Consider the following 18,025-nt stretch of genomic DNA (forward strand, 5'->3'; position numbering starts at 1 on the left):
TGCACCCACTTGCTAGTCCCTAAACCTTTCCTTTTCTGCATGTTAGTCACCCCTAAGGTAGGCCCTAGGGCAGGGTGCATTGTATGTGAAAGATAGGACATGCCCTGGTGTGTGTGGCATGTCCTGATAGTGAATTACAGCCAATTTCGTTTTTCACTATTGCAAGGCTACCTGCTCCCATAGGCCAGAATGGACCGTTTGATTATAACATCTTATAATCCTAACTGACCCAGGGAACATGGTGGAAAAACTAACTCTGCGAGTGATGCACTTTCGGGGGACGGCGGAGGCAGGCCGTTCTCTCGCGAACACTACTTCAATTGCATGCCGGCTCAGACGCGCAGCGAATGCGCTATCCTCGTGAGGCTACGCTTGTCAGCGCATTTGCTTTTAAAATATCGCCTATCAGCAGATATGCTTTTTAGAATATCACAGCATACTGTTTTAACATTATCACTGTTCCGATTCTAACATCGCCATCTACCAAGTACCCGGATCTACCTGGTAGCTTGCATCGTCTAACTCTCGCTCTGCCATGCCGCATTTCTCTTGGTCATTGCCCCGGTCCACCACGGCTTATGCCGGTTGAGTGGAGGGCGTCTCCTGACCAATTGCTCGCCCCCCCTGTGAGTGACACACTTCCGGGGGACGGCAGAGGTGGACCCTTCTCCCGCGAACACTACTTCAATTGCATGCTGGCTCAGACGCGCAGCGGACACGTGCAGCGGACGACCGTCCGCGACCACGCCAGCCACGCTGCCCGTTTCCAACCAGACACACGAATAATGCTATCTAGGGTACAAATCCTTGAGCTTAATTCAACAGTCTGCCCTAGGCTGACCTTTTCTTGCCCGTTCGCATTGTTGATACGTCCTATTGAACTTGTGCCAGCGGTCACAGCCTCATTGTGGCTGTCGTTTTCCTGCCTTATTGGGTTGTATTGCTTATGGTGTTCGCAATTGGACGTCTGCTTGGCTTAGATTCATTATAGGTGTATCGGTTCTCATAAGTCTGTCGGATATATCCCTTATCAGGGGGTGTCACTCACCTGCCCAACAGGTTTTGGTGTGACCGATGTGAAAGAATATTCTGCATAGGACTCATATTGAACCTACATAGTACATATAGTGGTAGAGCGGGATATTATCAAAGTGGGACTTGCATTATCCATCTATCGAGTGAACGTTATCTTTAGTTCAACGACGCTACTACCTGACAAAATCCCTGCAGAAGTCCCTCATGGGGACGAAACGCGTCGGCTGTTCTGTGTGTTGAACGCTGTGTTTCATCAACGCGAAATGAAAATGAAACAATAAAAGAGAAAGAAAAAAGAATACATTTAAGAACTTTCTTTATTGGATTTGGACGTAAAAATTGTCCTTTTTTGATAAAAGTTGTCTTTGAGTGGTGCACCTGTGCTTTGGCTCTGAATTGTTAAGTTCCTGTTGGAATAAGTACTGTGACGGTGGGTGCTATTCAGTGTGCACACAGATCCCATTGAGCATATAAGGGACATTGCGCAAGGAGTGTAAAAACAGGTTAGGTGCTGTTAATTAGAAGGTTCCACTGTCAGTACTTTCTTCTTTTTATGCTGTCTTAAACTGTCTTAACCCCTGTTCATTGGAACATGAGCTACACGACTTGGGGTTAAATTGTAAGTCCTGCTCTTTTAAGTTTAATAAAGAGGTCTTGGGAAGAAAGTGTAAAGCCTTTGAAGAGGCTACACCTTCAGAGTTATGGACCCCCAGTAATATCTGACCTGGATATGTCCCTTAAGCAGTTGAAAAAACACTAAACCCGGGTCCCCACTTGACCCATGCCCGGCCAGGTTTTTCAAAATATTAGCACCACTGCTCAACCCTTCTCTAAACCAGCTCTGGAACACCTCTTTGGAAACTGGCATCTATCCATCTATTTGGAAAATCACTGTAGGTCAACCATCAAAATCAAAGCCTGTCTTATCAACTGCAGATCTCTTCCTAAGCACGCAGATAACATTTGGCTACTGCTAGAATCAAACACTTGGGATCTCATTTTCCTAACGGAAACCTGGTTGAGAGAGAGCTCAAATCCCAACATTACGATAGCTATCCCGAAAGGCTACAAAATAGTTTCCGAAAACCAGGAGGGTAATAGAGTGGGAGGTGGACTTGTGGTGATCATTAGAAATGATTGGGAAATTTCACTCAAAAGGGTCGAACACACTGACCTGATAAAAGCATTGTCCTTTAAAATCACAATCTCCCCTATTCTCACCATTGCGGGAATGCTGATCTACAGGCCACCAGCATCTAAGCCCACTGAGTTATGGGAAATTTGTGACTGGATCGCTGATCTCTCACTAAAATATACTAACTTCGCAGTCTTGGGTGACTTCAATGTCCAAATGGACAATAATTTATGTCCCATGGCCACCCAACTAGCGGAGACATTGACAGGATTGAAACTTAAACAACTGGTCCACAAGCCCACACACATGGCTGGCCACACTTTGGATCTCATTTTTACTAATATCCCCACCCTAACAACTGAGGATCCAATTCCCCTCACATGGTCAGACCACAGTCTTATTCCTTTCTATCTGACCATCTCCACATACCACAACGCTAGGAAACCTGAACACGAAGTTAGAAGAAATTGGAGGAAAGTTACCCCCCGAAGCACTAGGCACGGTATTAACAAACACCCCTTTGTTACCTACTGGAGACCCGAACAGCGACGACGTAACCTTCAACCACTGGGTCACTTCGGCCCTAGACCAAATAGCTCCCATGAAAATGAAGAAACAGGCCATGAACAAACCCTCTGCTCCTTGGTTTACGCCAGAACTACGATCAGAAAAAAGCCACTGCAAGAAACTTGAGCGGGTCTGGCACCAAACCTACGACCCTGAGGCGAAAAATATATGCAGAAAGGCAATAAAACAATTTCACAAATTTAAACGCAATTCTATTAGGGACCACATTGCCAATCAAATAAACTCAGCTGACAACTCCATTAAGGAAGTTTTTAAAATTATTCAAGGGTTTCTTAAACCAGAGACAATGAAAAGCAATATAGTCCCCTCTGCCACACTCTGTGAAGATCTCTCGATCTTTTTCCAGTATAAGATCCAAGACAGTTACGCCACTTTTCCTGAGACGGAACCATCAATCACACCACTGTCTCTCCCCTTCCCGACAAAAACATGGTCAGAATTTAGCCCTCCTGACCTGGATATGTCCCTTAAGCAGTTGGAAAAACACTAAACCCGGGTCCCCACTTGACCCATGTCCGGCCAGGTTTTTCAAAATATTAGCACCACTGCTCAACCCTTCTCTAAACCAGCTCTGGAACACCTCTTTGGAAACTGGCATCTATCCATCTATTTGGAAAATCACTGTTGTTCACCCGATCCTCAAGAAGTAGAATGCGGATCCTGCAATACTGAAAAATGTTAGACCTATCTCCCTTCTGCCAGCACCTGCTAAGATTCTCGAAAAAGAAGTGCAGAAACAATTATCCAAGTTTCTTGAATCCAATAAACTACTCCATGACTCTCTGGATTCAGAGCGGTATACAGCACTGAGACAGCACTACTCGAAGTAGCAGAAACTGTCCGGGAGTCAATGTATAAGGGGAACTATGCAATGCTGGTGCTATTGGACCTGTCGGCGGCATTCGATACAGTGTCTCATAAGATCCTCTTAGACAGGCTTAGACAGTTGGGAGTGATAGGGACTACCTTAGCTAGGTTCAGCTCCTTTCTTGAAAGCCGCTCCCAGAGAATTTGGTTGCATCCTTACACTTCCAATTCTCGCCCTTTGATTTGTGGAGTGCCTCAGGGTTCGGCCCTCAGCCCGACCCTTTTTAATGTCTATCTTTCCCCCCTCACCCCTTTGGTAAAGCAACACAGTGTCTATGTTATCTCGTATGCTGATGACTCGCAGCTCGTGTTTTCTTTCCAAGATCGCTCTGAGGACGCATTTTCAAACTTTAGGCAGTGTCTTATGGACATTTCAGCATGGATGACAGCTAATTGCCTAAAGTTGAATACAGATAAAACAGAGGTAGTGTTCTTCAATCAGTCTTCCCCCCCGTTACCCGACCTCTGGTGGCCCGCAGTGTGGAAATATGGATTTTTATGGTCGGTTATGTCCCCTATCTTGGACCCCAACGGTTTCATGTATAAATCACAAGTACATGTATGTTCCCTCCAGTTCCAGTTATGAAGACGCAAACACATGTGCGTCCACCGTCAACATGTCCTCTTTCAGATCCGCCATGAATGGGCCGGATATTCTATTCCTAAGTATGAAAGGCCACCGGCTTTATATGGTTCATTTATCCCATTTTACAGTCCAGGCGAGTAGGCCCTGATTCTGCCACCAAGCCTTTTCCTGCCTTCTGCCTCTGAAAGCTCCAGTCTGAGCTCGCATCTGTATCCATGAACTTTGTCCTACTCCCTGCGCGGCTAATGGTGCCTGACTCGGCCTGTCGGCCTATCTGCCTGCCAAAAACTGTATTTCACCTTCAAGATTATCTCCTTCGCTCCTCATCCGATGCATTCCTGTCTAGCAGTTTAAGTAAACATTCCTCTAGCTACCGTGTAAAAGGGCCCGGCTTCTCTGTCTTTATGCAAGTAATTCATAGCCCTGTTACCATGGAATATTCCTACCCCCTCGCATCTCATGTAGACACTTAGACGCTTGTACGCGCACTAACAGTCAGTATAGTCAGTATAGAATGAGATTCTATCCTAAGAGACCTCTCTTTTTGGATAACACAGTTCTTTAAACATAGGATATTAGATATGATTTGGGATTAGGTTGACATAACCCCAGACTTTTGTCTCCACATGTAGAGCTAAATGTCAAGTCCCTCTCTCCCTCTAGTTACACGTCAATCACACGTCATGCTGCTGCGCGCGCATCTCTGCCAAGTATTTTTGCTGACATTGCGAAATTCTTTCATGGAACCACCCATTTATGACATCATATCTAATGACGTTCTTTAGTTACGCCTAGTTACACCCATTTTAGTTACGCATGTATGATTTTATCTCTGTTATCAACTGTTACGCCTCCTGCATCTGTTTCACTATAATGCCTCTTCTATAAATATGATTATCTGTCAATAAAGTATTGTCCTTCACTTCCTGAACCTTCGTGGTGACGGAATATGGAGTCCTCAAATTCGAATTGATTTTGGAATAAAGCCCGTTCCGAACCTCTAATACCACGGATTCTGCCTCTTATTTTTACTGAGCTATTATTATAGATTTTCCGCATCAAATTAAGTACCGGTAATTAAATTATTTACCACATATATGGCGCCCGAATAGGGACACTTTCTCATCTCACGCGCCGGAGGTGCGTTGCAGGCCCGGTCTCCTGCCACAGCTGGACGGACAACAACGCGTACCCACAGGATTTCCTGTATCTCCCTCCTGCCGAGCGGGGGTAACTGAGGCTGCGATCAACACCCAGACGAGGCGGTGAGAAGTGCGAAGTATCCCGACCAGAGCCTAGCTGAGAGAGCAAGATCCGAGGTATACAGAGGCCCACCAGGTTCCGAGGTTCCGAAGTTTCGAGTCGAGTCCAGTCCGGTCCGAGTCCAGTTCAGTTCAGTTCCGAGGCCTTCCGTTCCGAGCTACCCGGTGAGTACCATTGTCGGGGAGGCGTTCTGACGTGCACATAGGTTGTGCCGGTCAAGACGGGTTTGGGTACACAAATCCGGTCTGCACTGTTTCAGCAGTGTATCTGTACTGTTCAACAGTATATCAAGTATGTCTAGTATATAATTCAGAATTACCTAGTTAGTGCCGAGTATTATGCTTAGTGACTAGTTCCCTAAATGGCCATCATTGTTGTTCATTAAATGTTAAATGTTAAAATGTTTTAAATACGTTCTGCATATTGTGGTGTGAATGACTGTTCATTATTGTGTTTTGTTGTATTAAACGTGTTCAGAATTAGGTATCAGATCAGTTCTCAATATGCCGCTCTTTTCGAAATTAAGACAGATCAAAACTAGAAAAGGGGTACTCGAAGAAGCTGTTCCCATTCCTCCTAGGGACACTCCAGGGTACTTCATGTATCATAAACATGGCCTAGACGCCATATTATTTCTTGAGTTATGGGCAGACTACACCAAGGAATTACCAGAAAGTCAGAGGTGGCCCGCAGCTGGGACCTGGGATGCAGATTGCATCATGAAAGTAGAGGAAGAATTATGGAAAAAGAAAGCTAGACAATCACAGAAAGATGCCATTGAATTATGGCGTAAAGAATCGTATAGACGTACAGAAAAAGCACGTAGACAGGAAGAGAAGAGTAAGGAGAATTCAAATAAAGTCCGAGAAAATCTATTAATTGAAGAAGGTACCCGAGTAAAATCAGAACAAGTAGACAGACAAAGAAATGCCCTTATGAATGGTATGTATCCTCTTCTGGCCGAAGGGTTACCTAAGGCTACTCCGGAGATACCAAAAGACTTGCCACCCCCATTATTTCCGATAAAAGCACATCCCAAAGGGCATCCCAGAACCGCAGAAGATGTTTTCCTTTCTTCTTATTTAGACGACGCAGCTCCCGAGTATGCTAATACCGCGCCACATAGACCGCCTGCCGAGGGGGTTCAACGCCAAGACCCTCCTCCGTCTGTACCTCCACAACAACAAACTCCGACACAAGTTCCGGCAAGCACATCTGTTTCTACAGCTGTACCCACACCTATGGTTGCTATATCACGTTCAACGAATCCTTTCACATCCAGCACCCCAGGCGGTGCTACAGGAGGTACAACAAACATTTTTTCCACGCCACCCAGAGTAAATAAACTTTCCTTTCAAGAATTAGCCCACCAACGTACGCCCAAACTAGTAACTCCCGACACGCTTAAGGAACTTCTAATAGATTGTAGATATGATCCTGTGCCCGGCAAAGAGGACGAAATGCTGCTGGCATCATTACGTATCCGACGAGCTGCAATATATTTAGGGAGGATACCAGGAATGACTACACATTTAGAAAATATATATCATTTTGTCCAGTCAGGGCGAGATTCTGAGAGTATTAATAGAGCCATGGAGTACCAGAAAGTGGAAATACAGGGGGAACTGTTACGTTTCCTCATAAATTGTGTGGTCAGAAATCAAGACCGACCAGGAGTAAATCCGGAAGAAATGCAAATTCTTACCACATGGAGTCGGAATATATCAGAAGGGAGACATGATAAACGATTAAGTATAATAGCTATGTGCCGAAAAATCCGCAAAGAAGTAGAACGAATACACGAAGAAAGATTAGCAGTAGACCAGCCTGAACAAACCGAAGAGGAGGAAGAATTAGAACTGCCCACAGGACAGTTAGAAACAATGGCCTATGTAGGTAGAGGAAGATCTTGCAATAATACTAGATGCTTTACTGATCCGATACGTCCGATACGTCCAGATAATAACAGAAATCTCCAAACACCTATAATAAATATAAGGTCCCCCGAACATGCGTTCCAAGCCGCTGACAAATTACTCCGAGAACGAAGGGGTTATCATATACTCGATTCTATGGACGAACAAGAATTAGCCAGGTCAGCCGTTCACTGGGTTGACAGTCCCGGAAAATATAGTGATGATACACTAGCACACACGTTTTTGAACCTCAACCCAGATGAACAGCGTTTAGCTGGTATCTATATGATTCAACAACTCCTCGTATTATATAAAAGCCAACACTCCGATCCTGGTCCCTTACCTGATATATTGACTGAATTACTCACGAATAAATGGAGAGGTTCAGGTACTGAGTTAATTAGAGAAATACTAGAATCCAGAAAGCAGTACATTCTTTTTGTATGCCCCGAACATGTCTCACTGCCCATCAAGGAAAGAACGACGTATTATATGGATAGACAGAATCCCTTACGCGAAGTGCACCCGATAAAAGGTGATGACAATCGGTTTAAACGTGTGTTTGTATACACACCCATATCTAAAATGGAACTATTAGAAATGAAGAAAGTGGTACCCAGTCATGACAAAGACCCAGCGGGTTTCCACCGTGAAATTAAAGACATGTTGCTCATGGGAGAGTATACCTATCCCGACATTATGAAAATATTAAAGGTATTAATGCCTGCGGGCATTTACGAAAAACTCAAGGAAAAGGATTGGGAGGTGGGAGACCAAAAGATAGATTGGACAGCATTAGAAAACGAAGAAACAGCTCGAGGTCCAGGTTCAGGGCTTGGGGACAAGACCAAAACACTACCAGGTTTATTAGTACAGGTACTGCCACGTTTATTAACTACGAAAAAAGAAGACTGGGGTGCAATCTCAGCCTGTAAACAAAAGCAAGATGAAGACACTAGTGATTTCTATGCCCGATTCGAAAAATGTTTCGGTATAAATAGTGGAATAAAAGCAAGTAGCGAATCGTATCCACATCTGTTTGTGACAAAATTAGTTGAAAATGCTCTGCCCCAAGTTAAGAATAGAGTATTGAAATTCGAGAGTACCTGGCAAGGTAACACTCCGTCACAAATGTTACAAATGCTACAGTACCATCACAATAGAATTAGAGAGGAACAAGAACATGAACAAAGACGCATGAAAGACACGAAAATGAAAATGCTAGTTTCCCAGACAGTTCCAGCTGACGGTCATAAAAAGGGTATGACACAGTCCAGTGTTTCAGCAGTTTCTGTAAAAGGGACATGCAACTATTGTAAACAGCCAGGTCATTATGTACACGATTGTCCAGTTTTAAAACATAATATCGCCATAGGTAATACAAAAGAAAGACCACGGCCACTTAGACAGGATCAGAACCAACAAGGAGCCCCGCAGCATGCACAGTCCATGCCAGCTCCGCAACAGTCTATGCCAGCTCCACCACCGCAGCCTATTGCTGCCACACAGACAACGACACAACAGATGTACCAGACCGCACAGTATGACTATCCTGGTTATCAACGATACTCATGAAACAGCCTAGAGAGGGAAGTTGGCTTACCCCTTATTGAGGTCCCTGTAGATCAAGAAGGACCTTATGTACACAGTGAATTATTAGGCCAAGACAGACATTTTTTACTTGATACAGGGGCAAGCCGAACAACAATAAAACGTAGTGAAGTTCCAGGGGCACCCCTCTCAGGCTCACAGAATATTTCCCTTGGTTTTTCAGGAAAACCTATCATTAACGAAGTATCACAGCCTCTTCCCCTTACGATTGGTCCTTTGACACGAACTACAGATTTATTGCTTACTAAATCATGTCCAGAAAACCTGTTAGGTATAAAAACATTGAAAGCTCTAGGAGCTATAATATGTTGTTCTCCGGAAGGAGTAAGATTGTTTTTACGTGATTTCAAAGGGCACTATGTGTCCCGAGACATGGATCACCGACTGCAGACTTTACCCGCACATTTATGGGCACAAGGCCCTACAGATGTTGGTTGCATGAACATTACACCATATCGAGTCACACTAAAGACAGGAGTGGTACTACCACGAATGCGACAATACAAGTTACCCCCAGATGCTGTAGTGGCTTTACTGCAAATCATTGACGAGCTTATTACCCAAGGAGTGGTTGTGGAAACTGACTCCAATGTATGTAATTCCCCGATAATTCCGATTCTTAAACGAACTGATCCAAAAGCCCCGCCAGTATATCGATTGGTTATTGATCTGCGCGAATTAAATAAATGTATTGTACCACAATACCCCGTAGTCCCAGACATTTCTTCATTACTGACAGCTATTGATTCCGAAGCAACATTCTTTACTGTAATTGATCTCAAGAATGCCTTTTTCAGCGTCCCAATAGATCCGGAAAGCCAATACTTGTTCGGATTTAGTTTAAATGGACGAAGCTTTAAATTCACACGCGCACCTCAAGGATTCACAGAAAGCCCCAGCATCTATAGCCAAGCACTGAAACGAGAACTTGACAGTATACACATGCCAGTCAACACTGCCCTGCTTCAATATGTCGACGATCTGCTGATCACCGCTAGAAGCGAACCTGAATGTGAAAAAGCCTCACTGACGGTTTTACAATTTTTGGCCGAAAAGGGGCACAAGGTGTCCCCTTCTAAGCTGCAATTCTGTGTTCAGCGAGTTGTTTACCTTGGTCACTCGCTGTCCAAGGAGGGAAGGCAGCTTACACCCGATCGCATCCAGTTAATTGCTAACATGCCAATACCCAAGACACAAAAGGAGGTGCGGGCTTTTATAGGCCTCACTTCATATTGTAGGCAGTGGATCCCTCAGTATGCATTTCTAGCAAAACCACTCATTCAGTTGACAACACAGGAGGCGGCCACATCGACTGTCCTCCCTTGGACTCAGGAACATACACACGCCTTTGAAAGCTTAAAGAAAGCTTTATGTCAAGCACCTGTTTTAGCAACACCATGTTACAATAAACAGTTTACACTCTTTGTTACAGAACGCGAAGGTACTGCCTTGTCAGTACTCACACAGGAACAAGCAGGATCACACAAACCATGTGCTTATTTTTCTAGTACATTAGATCCCGTAGCTCAGGCTCTGCCTGCGTGCCTGAAATCAGTGGCAGCGACAGCTTTAGCAATCAGACAAAGCGATGCCATAGTATTAGGACATCCATTGACAGTACAAGTACCACACGCAGTAGAGGTTCTCTTGAACCGAACGCAAACACAACACTTGACTATAGCGAGACTCACCGGTTACGAATTAACATTGTTTCAGCCACACATAGAAATCAGACGTTGTAGTACGTTAAATCCTGCTACACTGTTACCAGTAAATGGAACAGACCCACTAGCACATGATTGTATTGAAGTTATTACTATCACGACGAAACCAAGACAAGACTTGACAGACGTCCCATTGACAGATCCAGACCTGACGTTGTATGTAGATGGTTCATGTATGAGAACAAGTACAGGAGAGCTAGTGGCCGCGTATGCAGTCACAACAGACACTGAAGTCATTGAAACAAATCGTATTAATACCTTGTCAGCTCAAGCAGCAGAGCTCATCGCTCTGACACAAGCCTGTATTCAAGCCACAAATAAGAAAGTCAACATATACACTGATTCGCGTTATGCATTCGGAGTTGTACATGACTTCGGCGTGCTGTGGCGAGAGAGAGGTTATTTAACTTCTCACGGTGCCCACATTCAGCACGGACCCCTCATTCATGCCTTATTAGATGCAATACATCTACCCGCTGCAATATCAATTATGAAATGTAAAGCTCATACGAAAGTTACTGATATCATTTCCCAAGGCAATGATCTAGCTGACAGAACAGCTAAACAGACTGCTCAAACTCACACATCTGACATGACAAAGACAATAGTTCCGACACCAACACAGTGCATGATGGTTAAGGATCCCGCTCTTGACGTAATTGACATACAGACACATGCTACACCAGACGAAATAAAGAAATGGACTGAATTAGGAGGGATCCAAACGGATCAAGGATGGATGACGAAGGAAAAATCTGTATGGTTTCTTCCCGACTCAATGGTCCAAGTTATCATTAATACAATACATAGTCCAGCCCACCTAGGAGAAAAAGCTATGCTAGACAGCATTCAACACATTTGGTTCAACAAAAATTTACGAGCAGCAGCTAAACAAAAAGTTCGTACCTGTATGATCTGTTGTCAGTTTAACCCAGGTAAAAGCATTCCCGTAGAACAGGGTGGATTTCAGCCTCCTGATCACCCTTTTGAAGTCCTCCAGATGGATTATATCCAGATGGAACGATGTCGAGGATTCAAATATGTTCTTGTAGTTGTTTGTGCTCTTTCCCGTTGGACAGAGGCATACCCGGTTTCAGATTACACTGCCCCGACTACTGCCAAACAGTTAGTTCGAGAATTCTTCCCACGGTACGGTTTACCACGTGTTGTCTACTCAGATAACGGCCAGCCGTTCTCATCCGAACTAATGAAACACGTTTCACTTCTGTTAGGCTATCAATGGAGATTTCACTGTGTCCGACACCCCGAGGCAGCAGGTCTCGTGGAACGACATAATCAAACTCTGAAAATTAGATTGTCCAAAATATGTAGACAGAAAGGTGTCGATTGGGTAGTAGCCTTACCAGTTGCACTCTTTTACATGAGAATGGTAGCACATTCTCGAACAGGGCTATCCCCGTATGAGGTGATCTTCGGTAGACCACCAAATATGTGGGGGACGCCTATACCACGCAAAATAACTGATGTTGACTGTAATATGCTGACAGATTACTTGGCTTCCTTGATGTCTGCACTACAATCTTGTCGTTCACAGGTAGCTGCAGCCTTTCCCGACAACACCGAGGTGAAACCCCATGACGTAGTTCCCGGGGACTTGGTGTTAGTGCGTAATTTTGACCGGAAGTCTCAGCTGGATCCTAGGTGGAAATCGCCTCAACTTGTACTGCTCACCACGAGGACAGCCGTGAAGATCGAAGGTCGCAAAGGTTGGATACACTCGAGTCATATCAAGAAATTTTATGGACTACCATCCGATATAGAGACTAAACCCCGTATTTCCTCAAAGACAGACTCAAAGCTCCCCTTGGTTGAGCAATCGAACTCAGAAATCTATAAACTAAAACTACGGTCTAACAAGTCAGACAATTTGATTGTTTAAGTCCTCTCCAAGGTGAATCGGTCGAATTTGTCTATGACATGTATCCCCTAGACCTGAATAGAGAAAGAAACAGAGAAATGCAATTGAAACAACATGCGTACTGTAAATCACTGCGTAGTCATTGTACAGTGACGTTATTAATTTTGTTTTTCTTAAGTCTTTTAATAATCACTGCAAGTATATTGTTGCACATATATTATCCTATTTCTAAACATGTTTACAATGTTACTGCTGAACATTCTTTTAGTGAATTACCCCCGCATGAGTTGTCCTATAGATTTGCGCTGCGCAATAACACTTTTATTAGTATGTTACATCATTCCCATCAGGCTAGCAATGCTACAAATTGTTGGATATGTGGCCGACTCCCTCCCTATCAGAACTATAAGGTAATTCTGCCTCTCTTTCCATATCCGTTCACACACAATGGCTCCTGTGGAGCATGGTTTAGTTTAATTAATTCCCTAGATTCGAATTCCGCAGTTTATCAAGACAACTGGGTATGGGGAAACCTGAACTTAGTTTTGCTTAAAGTCTGCTACCCTAACAAGGAGGGACTTCCCAAAAGAACAGGAACTGATCTAGAAAATGAAGTATATGGATTAGGTAATTTCACGCTTAATCTCATGATCCTGAATATTGAATCCGAAGCTGCACCAATTTTGCCCGCTATGTCAGTATTTCCAGTTAAAGGTGAATTGTGTATAAGAAAGAATGGCTCCATACACATGGGCCATAGTAAATGCACCACTGTAATAGAATTCAGTGATCAAGGCAAGTCTACATTTAGAGCTTCTCGTCATTCCTACTTCATATGTGGCCAGACCGCATATATACGTCTACCTCTAGACTGGGATGGTACCTGTTACGTAGCATTCCTTCTACCACCTGTTTTCCTAGCTCCTCCTGATTATCATAGAAATACTCATTTAGTACACAATAGACAGCAGAGAGATCTCCCAATTGTCGATTACACTGAAACAGCATGGCAAAAATACACAGATTTCAATAAAGGTTTCTTTCCTTATATAGGTACAGTCACTAATAGTAAGCTGATACGTAGATTAACCAGAACCCTTGAAGCAGTAGTGAACGAAACTATTTCCGCCTTAGGCAATTTAACAGAAGAGCAGTCTGCTATGCGGATTGTTGTGCTTCAAAATCGTCTTGTCCTTGACGTCATCCTGGCCGATAGGGGCGGAGCTTGTAGGGTCATCGGATCAAGTTGTTGCATTTTCATACCAGAAAATTCGCCGTCTGTATATAAAGCCATAACCCGCCTTCATAAGATTGTAAGCCAGATACACCAGAATCCAGGCACCTGGACTTGGTCCGGTTGGTTCTGGGGCGTGTTGTCAGCCTGGGGATGGAGAATGCTCTCCTTCCTAGGTATTGGCTTTCTCATACTATTCAGTTGCTGCTTATGTCTACAATGTGGGCCAGCGATTTGTGGTCTGTGTGCCACCTCGTGTATCCCACATCTAAGTTTTCGTTCGAGATTCCGGAAGAAGAAAGAAGAACAAATGATGTTATATGAACAGATCAACGGATTGATGAAGATTGATATCTCTTAAGGGCAATTAGGGGACAAGGAGGGAATGTGGAAATATGGATTTTTATGGTCGGTTATGTCCCCTATCTTGGACCCCAACGGTTTCATGTATAAATCACAAGTACATGTATGTTCCCTCCAGTTCCAGTTATGAAGACGCAAACACATGTGCGTCCACCGTCAACATGTCCTCTTTCAGATCCGCCATGAATGGGCCGGATATTCTATTCCTAAGTATGAAAGGCCACCGGCTTTATATGGTTCATTTATCCCATTTTACAGTCCAGGCGAGTAGGCCCTGATTCTGCCACCAAGCCTTTTCCTGCCTTCTGCATCTGAAAGCTCCAGTCTGAGCTCGCATCTGTATCCATGAACTTTGTCCTACTCCCTGCGCGGCTAACGGTGCCTGACTCGGCCTGTCGGCCTATCTGCCTGCCAAAAACTGTATTTCACCTTCAAGATTATCTCCTTCGCTCCTCATCCGATGCATTCATGTCTAGCAGTTTAAGTAAACATTCCTCTAGCTACCGTGTAAAAGGGCCCGGCTTCTCTGTCTTTATGCAAGTAATTCATAGCCCTGTTACCATGGAATATTCCTACCCCCTCGCATCTCATGTAGACACTTAGACGCTTGTACACGCACTAACAGTCAGTATAGTCAGTATAGAATGAGATTCTATCCTAAGAGACCTCTCTTTTTGGATAACACAGTTCTTTAAACATAGGATATTAGATATGATTTGGGATTAGGTTGACATAACCCCAGACTTTTGTCTCCACATGTAGAGCTAAATGTCAAGTCCCTCTCTCCCTCTAGTTACACGTCAATCACACGTCATGCTGCTGCGCGCGCATCTCTGCCAAGTATTTTTGCTGACATTGCGAAATTCTTTCATGGAACCACCCATTTATGACATCATATCTAATGACGTTCTTTAGTTACGCCTAGTTACACCCATTTTAGTTACGCATGTATGATTTTATCTCTGTTATCAACTGTTACGCCTCCTGCATCTGTTTCACTATAATGCCTCTTCTATAAATATGATTATCTGTCAATAAAGTATTGTCCTTCACTTCCTGAACCTTCGTGGTGACGGAATATGGAGTCCTCAAATTCGAATTGATTTTGGAATAAAGCCCGTTCCGAACCTCTAATACCACGGATTCTGCCTCTTATTTTTACTGAGCTATTATTATAGATTTTCCGCATCAAATTAAGTACCGGTAATTAAATTATTTACCACAGCAGAGCACAATCCCCCTCCCCTCCCAGTCCTGTCTGCTAGGAATCTGGGTTTCAAACTGGATGCCACCTTGTCATGCAAGACCCAGATAGGCCATGTTTCCTCGTCCTGCTTTTGGAAGATGAAGGCCCAACGGAGATTCCTTCACTTCCTACCCATGGACTGCAGGAAAACAATAGTCCATGCGTTGATTACGTCGCAGCCTGACTACGCAAACAGTCTGTATTTGGGTCTGCCAGCATACCTGTTCAGGAAATTGCAAACTGTGCAGAACGTGGCAGCCAGGCTTATTCGAAACGTCCCGCTGAGACATCACATCTCCCCTCATTTGCGTAGTCTCCACTGGCTACCCATCAGAAGGAGAACTAAATTCAATGCACTAACTCTGGCATACAGAGCACTCAACGATATCGACCCTCAATACCTAAAGAAGAGAGTTTGCCAATACCATCAGTCAAGGAATCTATCTTCTGGAAGGCTTTGAAGACCTGGCTCTTCAGCCTCCTTTAGCACACTGTGGCTCGACTACTCTAACTTGCCCCCACCTTCCTCTGTCTCCGCTAGCACTGGGACACCTCCGTTGGGGGTAGCTGCGCGCTTTAGAAGCTTAAATACATACAATTTAATATGCCTGAACTCAGAATGATAAAATACATCTTTTAGTGAAGTTGGTTTTTACATTCTGTGTTTGAAAATACCACTTTTAGAAAGTAGGAATTCTCTTGCCTAACCATCCAGCCTGCCTCTGCTAGGTTGTGTTTTGCATGTCTGGTTTGTGAATGACAGGAGGGCTGGGGCTCAAGCAGTCTGATGAGTCAGGGCTGGGCTGAATAGGACCTTGGCTGAATAGAGAGCAGGGGGCGGAGATTTCCTTTCACTCCCCTGAGCCCTCATAGAATAGATAGTAGGGGGAGGAGATTTCCTTTCACCACCCTGGGCCAGGTATGCTTTCAACAAAGCTCTCTCCACCTCCTGCCAGGAAGCTGCATATAAAACTGGTTCTGGCTAGGTACAGGCACCCTCTGCCTTCAGAGGACAAAGGATTTACTGGTGTAAATATTGGGGCCCGGACTCTAGAACTTTAGATCACTTAAGGGAATCAAGACAAACCTTTGCCAAGGAGAAGAACCAAGGAAGCTGAAGGAGGAGACTACCCCTATGCTGTGTGTTGTTGGGGTTGGCCTGCAGTGGTTACTTTATTGCCAAGGAAAGGAGAAAAGGACTGAGTGTGCTTTTACATCATCTTGAAGAAGATCTCCGAGGGCTTGAAGATTGAGCTCGCCTCCTGCCTGAAGTCTCAGGGATACAAGACCTCACCCCCCAGCTCCCCTCCTGAATTCCCTTACTGAGAATTGAAGTGCCTGTTGTTGTTTGGGACTTCTGAGAGACTGCGTGTCGCTGGGAGATGGAAGCGCGACTCAACGAAGAAGAAGCGTGTTGCTGCCACAGCAGTTGTCATCGCTTCACCGAGTAAGTGTGCCGCCGGTGCCGCCATCACATCACTGAAGCACCTCGCATAACCAGGGAAGCGTGCCGCCGGCACAGAGGTCGCCGTCGCATCGACGGAGAAGCGTGTCTTAGGGCCTGTCACGACTCAGAAGTTTACCTATTCGCCACACGGCCATTGGGCATGCACGCATCACGTCTACACTGTCGCACCATAAGCAAGACGCCATTTTGTCGCATCGCACCGGATCGTCATCGCATCGAGGCACCATCTTGTTGCATCGTAACTGGGGCGCAGTAAGAAACCGATGCATTACCTCCCCACGGGGTGAAGAACCGACGCATCACCTCCTCTCCGGTGAGGAATCGACGCATTGCCTCCCTGCGCTGCAGTAGGGAACCGACGCATCACCTCCCCCGAAGCAAGGAACCGACGAATCCTCGTTCTTGTGTGTAAGGAATTGACGCCTCACCTTCCCTGCGGCCCTTTCATTTGTTTTGCGTTACGCATCTAAGGTACATTGAGAGTAAAGTGTTGCATTTATCATCTACATTGAACTGAACTATTTCTACCATTTGACAGTCATATTTTGGAGTATTGTAGTATGGATTTTTGTCGTTTGGGTGTTGTGTTAAGTCTATATAAAGAATATACAACCTGTGTGGTGTCACTCTGTAGTGTTGTCACTGTATCACTGTATGTGTTCACAAATGCTTTACACACTGCCTCTGAGGTAAGCCTGCCTGCTCGTGCCAAGCTACCAAGGGGGTGAGCAGGGGTTATTTTAGCAGTGTACCCCCTTACCCTGACTAGAAGGAAAGGTCCCTATTTGGACAGAGATACCTACCTCTGCCAACTAGAGACCCCCAGTTCTAACATTGACAATGTTCAGAATTCTATCCATCATCATTTTGGGTTGCTTTCCAACTTTACCCAGGGTGTGCTCAAAACACACACACTGCCAGCATTCACATTCATGATGAGTGCACTGCACAACTCTTCACCATTCATGTACCGTAGTACACGCAAGCACACATACACCTAGCACATGCGTTCCCTGCAGACACACTGCACAGCACTACATCTCTCATGTAATGTATTCCTCTCAGGCATACTTACACCATACCCACATACTTACCACACATGTACTTCAC

The sequence above is a fragment of the Triturus cristatus genome, chromosome 7, assembly GCF_964204655.1.
Source record: "Triturus cristatus chromosome 7, aTriCri1.1, whole genome shotgun sequence".
NCBI classification, from domain to species: Eukaryota; Metazoa; Chordata; class Amphibia; order Caudata; family Salamandridae; genus Triturus; species Triturus cristatus.